Here is a 7982-nt window from a genome sequence, read left to right on the forward strand (position 1 = left end):
CGTCCTTGTGCCCAGCGGGAACGGCTTCTCAGAGATCATAGGTTCGAGTCCCACCTCGGGGGCTGAGGCGGCTTCTCAGAGATCGTGGGTTCGAGTCCCACCTCGGGGGCCAGGAGAGCCTCTCAGAGATCGTGGGTTCGAGTCCCACCTCGGAAGCCAACAATGTACGTCTTCATGTATGTCTCCATGTCATGTCTTTAAATGTGGATATATGTTCCTTGTACTGGTCATGAAGGTTACATTCTGTTTAAGGGGAGGGTGTCTAACCCGTTTGAATCTGGGGAATGCCTGACTGTATGAATGTGTTTGTGTGGCTCCACCGCTTCGGCTACGGAGTCTGAGTGGGCTGCACCCTGAGTCTCAATTGGCATTTCACTTCAGCGCCGGGGAGGCTGTCCTGGGACCGGGGACTTAAGCCCCTGTCCCTAGCCGCCCCGATTCCCACAATTTCCCCCCACAATCCTTTGCTCTTTTAGAGTGCTTTCAACCAGTCTCCAAGTTAATGCTGGTCTCCAGACGCAGGGCACTCTCGCTCGTAATGGGGTATTACTTTCCAACCGGTCGCCTCTGGTGGCTCCCTCCCCATTTTGTTTATCTAATGATCACAGTCCACCGCCGTTCCCATTTCGCTTTATCTGCCCACTGGCATCTTCTGCCCCTATAGAGATCCAGTCGTGTATAATTCTGATCTCAGGCTGATTTCATGCATGATCGGAGTTCTTTGGTAGATAATCAGCTCACTTTGGGGTACCAGCTGAAAAGGCGCCTCCTCCTACTCCCCCTGCCATCTTGTCCCCCCCTACACACATTCACTTTCAACAGTCGTACCCTCCCCAAGGGAAAAGACGACCATCCAAAATCCGCCTGTGACCTCAGAGAGTTGCTGCTAGATTGCAGGCAGTGTTAGCGTCCTCCAGTTTGTTGGCCCCTCGGTGCTAGAAATCCCCGTTTCTATACACAAGCTTCCTCTCAAAATTCTAACCAATTAATGGAGGCAACTGGGTAATTTTCTATCGACATAACAAAAGTCCAAGGCTATGTATTTTGAAACAAACAATTTTGTCCTCTATTGGGTTTGCTATTTTAGTAGAATTATGTGTAAGAGTGACAGTTCGAAAGAGCTTTGGATGTACAAATTTAAATTTGAACTTATTCTAATTTTGAACTTTATTGTCTTCCCTCTCCCTGGAGAATTTCTTTCAAGTCCTTTTTAAAAAAGATTTTATTTATATATTTGACAGAGAGACACTGCAAGAGAGGGAACAGAAGCAGAAAGAGTGGGAGAGGGAGAAGCAGGTTTCCCACCAAACAGGGAGCCCAATGTGGGTCTCAATCCCAGGACTATGGGATTATAACCTGAGCCTAAGACAGATGCTTAACAGTTGAGCCACTCAGGCACCACTTGTTTCATGTTCTTAATAGACTGAGAGTTTTTTTACAGAATATGGATGGTCACCATGATTCTATAGTGCCTTGCTTGACCGAGATATAAAAGTATACAAGAATCAGCTTTCAAAGGATTACCTCCAGCAAATTCTTATGTTTACCATAATGTTAATTTTTAGAATTGACTTGTTTAGATGCAGTACAAAAAACAGATGTTTGTCATTTTAGTAGCAAATTATTACTGGTTTTTCATTCATCTTTGAGAGTCCTGGTGAAGACCACACGTGTGGTTCCCCCTTGAAGTACTGAAAAGAAGATACTAAAAAATATTTGGGGGTGACTGGGTTGTTCAATCGGTTGAGTGGCTGCCTTGGGCTCAGGTCATGATCCCAGGATGCTGGGATCGAGTCCATCTACAGTCTCTCTGCTCAGCAGAGAGCCTGCTTATACCTCTCCCTTTGCCTGAAGCTCTGCCTACTTTGCTCTCTCTGTCAAATAAATAAATAAAATCTTTATAAAAAATTGGAAGGGCTCCTCAGTCACTCTTTCCTACTATCCCCATTTGTACATAAGGAAAGGCAGTGCAAACCTGGAGGGAGGAGCCCAGAATGAAAATGAAAGAAAGAAAATGAAAAAGAAAGAAAATGAAAGGGGAACTGGCTGAGAGACTAGAACCGAAGCTTCACCAAAGTATAGCCTTCCAGTAGGTAGAAAATGGGATGTTTGCTTCCAGCTTGGAGAGTATGGGAGCTTGGGTAAAAGAAACAAGCAAAATCCCAATGATTACGAGGCTCTGGAGGAATGGGGTGGGGTAACCAGGTGACCAGTAGGTTACACACCCTGATTCTACCCATTTTCATTAAAAAGAAAAAAAAAATAACCTGCAGTTCATCCTCTTCATGCCTCTCCCTCCTGCAAAGAGAGGACAAAGCAGTGACTCTTGAGGTACATAAAAATGAGTGTGACATAAACCACCAATCACAAAACTTTTCAGAAAAATCAAGCCACGGAAAAAAAGAACAGCTTTAATATGTTTTATCATTTCTTTCAAGAGAGAATATGCACCTAAGAGGAGAAAAAAAGTGTTAGACATTAACATCAATGTAATTAAATTAATCATATGGATAAGTCAGAATATCTTATGAAATGAGAGCAGGCAGTTATAAAAATAATTAACCGGTATCTTGGAAATACAAATAGCAACAGAAGTAAAAAGAAACCTTTCAAAGAGATGGGTTGAATAGCAGAATGAGCACTGCTTAAAACCAAACCAGAGAGATGGAATATCAAGCTAAGGAATTCTCTAAGAAGGCAACCCAAGGAAGAAAAAGACAAAAGCTCTGAATGACAGGTAAGGAATTACAGAAGACAGACCTAAAAGTTCCAGTAGAGGTGTACAGACATCCCATTGGTTTGTCATCTTTCCTGTTTATCTTCTCAGTCAAAAGTAAAGCACCTCAGCGCCATTGGGCTTTTTCCCAGTTATTGTTGGCTTCTGGCTCAGAGTCTCAAAGTGCTGGTTTGGGCCCCAGTTTTCTCCCAGGATTCCCCTACCAGCACCTGTGAGTTTTTCAGACAGCCTCCTCAGGAAGCCCAGGACAACCAGCAGCTTCAGCGCTACCCAGTCCCTAGCACTGCACCTCCTAAGCTAACACTTCGTTACACTCTACCCATCGAGAGCCGGTCCGAGGCGATGCCCCAGTACTCCAATGAGTCCAGCTGCCAGATGCCAATCCAGCAATGAGAAAGCTCCTGAGCTCCAGAAAGCTGCAAGGGGACGCTGAGCCCCAAGGCCCCTGCATCATGGTCCTGACCCTCCACGCAGACCCCGCCCCTTTATCAGCCAGGCTCTGTTGGAGTGCAGGGCCTTGCGGGAGTTGTGGTCCCCCCAGGGCCTCCAGCCTCCTGTGGGAAGGTGGGGCTGGCAGCTGGAAGAACCCGGGAACCACAGCTGCGAAGGACACCTCTGCCTCCCTGGGAACTCGGGCTCTATGGCGGCCAATTAGGCAGGACCACGTGAGTCTCCAAAACAAGAGCAGGAGCAGGCTGGGTGCCTTCCCCTAGGCCCGCCGCCCTTCCCGCCCTCCCGCTCTCTCCCACTCCCTCACTCCCACGAACCCCCTTCTCAGGTTTGGAACTTGATGAGGGAGCAGGAGGCTGAATGAGGACAAAGCAAAAGCTGGCACCTTGCACCCCCTCTCCACCTGCTCCCCTCGGTAATATGTGTAACATTCCTCAGGCAGCCCTGACCGCCATAAACCAGAAACAAAGAGTTAACTTGCAGAGATCACAATCCTGCAAGACAGGCATCTCCCAACTATCTTGATGTTAATGGCTTGGTAAAAGACAACTCCTCTTTAGCATATGAAAACTCCTTTGAAACCTCCCTTTCCCTTACCTTCCCCAACCACAGGTACTTAACCTGCCATCTCTGACAACCCCGGGCAGCAGCTCTTCCTGCCCACAGGTCCTGTCCCCTTGCTTTAATAAACCACCATTTTGCAGCAAATATGTCTCAAGAATTCTTTCTTGGTCATCGGCTCCGGACCTCAGCCCACTGAACCTCACCTAGGTTCTAGAACTTCATCAACTCTTTCCCTTAAAAATTGATGGTCCATGATGAAGTTCTAGAACCTAGGTGAGGTTTGGTGGGCTGAGGTCCGGAGCCGATGACCAAGAAAGAATTCTTGAGACATCTTTGGTGCAAAATGGTGGTTTATTAAAGCACGGGGACAGGGCCCGTGGGCAGGCAGAGATGCGGCCGCCCCGGGTTGTTAGGAGTGGTTGGTTATATACACAGGAGTTGGGTAGGTGAGGACAAAGGGGTGTTCAGAAGGGCTATTGGGGCAAAGAATACTATCAGAATATTGAAGGCTTAGTTACTATCAAGTAAAGACAATTGAGAGTCTCCTGGTGGAATGTTACATTCCTGCTATCAAGCATCCTTGTTAATGAGATTTAGGTTTAGAAGAAATTTAACTTTACTTACTTTTCCTTCTACCTCCACCTCCTTCGGTTTTTATGGAGGGGAGGGTAACATTAGGCTTGAGGAACTGAGTTCTGTGTCTTTGGAAATTGGGCTATTGATAAGGTAACTTCTTTGTTGTAATCTCAAGGACATTTGCAAACCAAGGGAGACTCCTGTCTTGTAGGATTGTGATCTCAGCAAGTTAACTATTTATTTTATGGCAGTCAGGGGTGCCTGAGGAATGCTACACATATGGAGGGGAGTGGGTGAAGAGGGGGTGCAAGGCGCCAGCTTTTGCTTTGTCCTCAGCCAGCCTCCTGCTCCCTCATCAGTCCATATGTTTTTAAAATTAAATATACTAAGATGTTATTTTCTTTTTAGAATCCTGTCCTTCACATCAATAATATTTCACTACAAGTTCAGGTTACTTTTATATTAATAGAACACATATTGTTAAGGAAAAAAAAAAAAAAGCTGTCTCCCACTGATGAAGTCCCAGAACCTAAGTCAGGTTCGGTGGGGTGAGGAGGTTCAGAGCCAACGACTAAAGAAAGAATTCTTAAGACGTCGTTGGTGCAAAATGGTGGTTTATTAAAGCACGGGGACAGGACCCGTGGGCAGGAAGAGCTGCTGCCCCGGGTTGTGAGGGTCGGCATGTTATATACCTCGCGGTTGAGGGGAGGTGGTGAAGGGATGGGAGGTTTCAACAGAGTTTTCACATGTTAGGGAGGGCCTACAAGGTGCTGTGGGGAGGCCTTTCCCTTATGGCCTGATCAATGTCGTCTTTAGGTCAGGCATTAACATCAAGATAATTGGGAGATTCTTGGTGGGGTATTATGATCCTGCTGTCATTTACATTCCCTTCTACCTCAGTCTCCTCCAGTTTATGGTGGGAGGGAGACATTAGGGCTTCAGGAACCGAGAGTTATTTGCCTCTGGAAATTTGTGCTATTGATAAGGTAACCTCCCTGTTTAGGTCTGTAGGACATCTGTAGAGCAAGGGAGATTCCTGTTCAGCAGGATTGCGATCCCTGCAAGTCAACCATTTATCGTTTTATGGCAGTCAGGGGTGCATGAGGAATGTCACACATAGAGAGGGGGAGCAGGTGGAGAGGGGGTGCAAGACACCAGCTTTTGCTCTGTCCTCAGCCAGCCTCCTGCTCCCTCATCACCACTGAGTGTGAGCTAATGAGTCTAACAGCTACTCAGGTGATACCAAAAATCCATCATGGTTCCTCATTCCCAAAGAAGATTCACTGCCTTTGATGGGGGACAATAACAAGGTCATTCTGGAGGTGGAATGCCTGGCCATGGTTCCTCACTGGTCTGTCAAGCTTCAAACAGGGAACTCCTTACGGTAAGATGCCAGGTTTCACCACTGTCCCAGCTGATTTTCTTGTAGCCCCTACACAAGTTTTGGATCTTCTCCTTCAAGGAACTTTCCCTCCAGCCCAGTTCTCAAGAGCTAAAGGTTGCTCAACTCCCTTGCAACTCTCTGGTGCCAGCTTCAGGCCCAGGTCCTTCAAGCAAAGTCCTTAATGTCTCAGTGATTAGGGATCATGAGGCTGGCAGAAGACAAAGCAAAAGCTGGCGCCTTGCACCCCCCTCACTCCCCTCTCCATCTGCTCCCACTCAGTCCTCTGTGTAGCATCCCTCAGGCAGCCCTGACTGCCAGGAACAAAAAGCAAATAGTTAACTTGCAGAGCTCACAATCCTGCTAGACAAGAGTCTCCCTTGGCTTACAAATGTCCTAAATTTCACTAACAAAGACGATTGATAGCAGGATTGTGACATCCCACCAAAAAGTCTCCCAAGTAGCTAAATGTTAATGGCTGGTCTAAAGACAACATTGATCAAGCCTCAAGGGCAAGGACCTCAGGTAGGCCTGGGACCTCCTGGCACCTTGTAGGCCCTCTTTAGCATATGAAAACGCCATTGAAACCTTCTTTCCCCTTACCTTCCCCCAACCCCAGGGTACATAACCTGCCTTCCCTCACAACCAGGGGCAGCTGCATCTCCGCCTGACCACGTGTCCTTGTCCCCCTGCTTTAATAAACAACCTTTTTGCACCAGAGACGTCTTAAGAATTCTTTCTTAGCCGTTGGCTCCGAACCTCACCCCACCGAACCTGACTTAGGTTCTGGGACTTCATCATCAGCACCTACTGCTCCCCTCTCCTGGTGGTCTCTCCGGAAGGGGTCTTCTCTAGCTCTTCTAGCAGGAGATGGGCACTTCCCCTCTACCCCTGTTGCCGGACCAACCTTACCTATGCTGCAGGGTCAGGTCGGCCTGGCTTTTTATCTGTTGTTCTCTTCTGAGTGGTTAGTTTTTCATAGATACCGTGCTTTGCTTTGGTCAGGATTTACCCTGGACTATCAAAACCCTTTTCTTGTGCCAGTGAAGCCTAAGAAACAGTCCTGATGAGAGAACCAAGAACTCGAACAGATCATATTTATCCTGAATGTTCTGTCCAAAATGAAAAATACATTTCTGAGGAGCCTCAAGATCTCTGAGAAGGGAAGTTTCACCAACTCTGTCATGTAGTGGCATCAATTCCGATTCTGTGTCAATTTTCCTACTTTCCCAGCTAGTAATTCTCTACCTCAGAAAGCCCACTCTCAACCGTTTCCTCTCTCAAAGGCAGTTGCTCTTAGAGTCTGCACATGGCACTTGGGGCCTGCTGGTTGTTGGCTACTGCCCTCTATACCTTGGGTCTAACAGCTGCGGGGCATCAAGATGAGAACGTCTCTTGATCTAAGACTTAATATAGTTTGGGGCACATGGTAAGCAATAATCACTTTTTTTGTTGATCCAAGTGTTCGGCCTTTCTTAATTATTCTAGTACCACAATTTACTTGTTCTAAGATTTGTCCCCCCCCCATTTTAATATCTCTTAAGGTGGCACTCACCTTGCACTTGATGACATATCCTAGTTTAACTGACAGCATTTCTCTTTCTTAGTTGAACATAAACTATAGTGCATCTTACCCTGGATGAAAGCTAGGATGCAATTAAATACTCTATTATGGTTACGATTCTGATATTTTAAATCCTCCGGTAGCTCCCTGTGCCCCCACAGTGTAGTACCTCACCTCATCGGCATAGTAAACAAACCTTCTACCCCAATGTTAACCCCGGGGCTCAGCCTCCATCCCCAGGTGATGCTGCCAGATCAGTTGTCGGTTGTCATGAACTTGTTGTAGTTTCCCAAATGCACTGTGCTGCCTCCTGGCACTTTGAAACTTGACACACTCATCCTCTTTCTTCGCTTTGCCCTTGTCTATCACCTCCCCTGAAAATCTGTTCCTAATTGGCTTTTCCCAGTGATGAGGGAACAGGAGGCTGGCTGAGGATGGAGCAGGGGCTGGCACCTTGCACCCCCTCTCCACCCACTCCCCTTGGTTATATGTGTGACATTCCACAGGCACCCCTGACTGCCCTAAAAGAAGAACAAATAGTTAACTTGCAGAGATCATAGTCCTGCAAGGCAGGAGTCTCTCTTGGTTTATAAATGTCCTTGAGATTTACAACAAAGAAGTTACCTTATCAATAGCCCAATTTCCAAAGATACATAACTCAGTTTCTCAAGCCCTAACGTCACCCTCCCCTCCATAAAAAACTGAAGGAG

This window comes from Mustela lutreola, chromosome 8 (assembly GCF_030435805.1).
Source record: "Mustela lutreola isolate mMusLut2 chromosome 8, mMusLut2.pri, whole genome shotgun sequence".
Lineage (NCBI taxonomy): Eukaryota > Metazoa > Chordata > Mammalia > Carnivora > Mustelidae > Mustela > Mustela lutreola.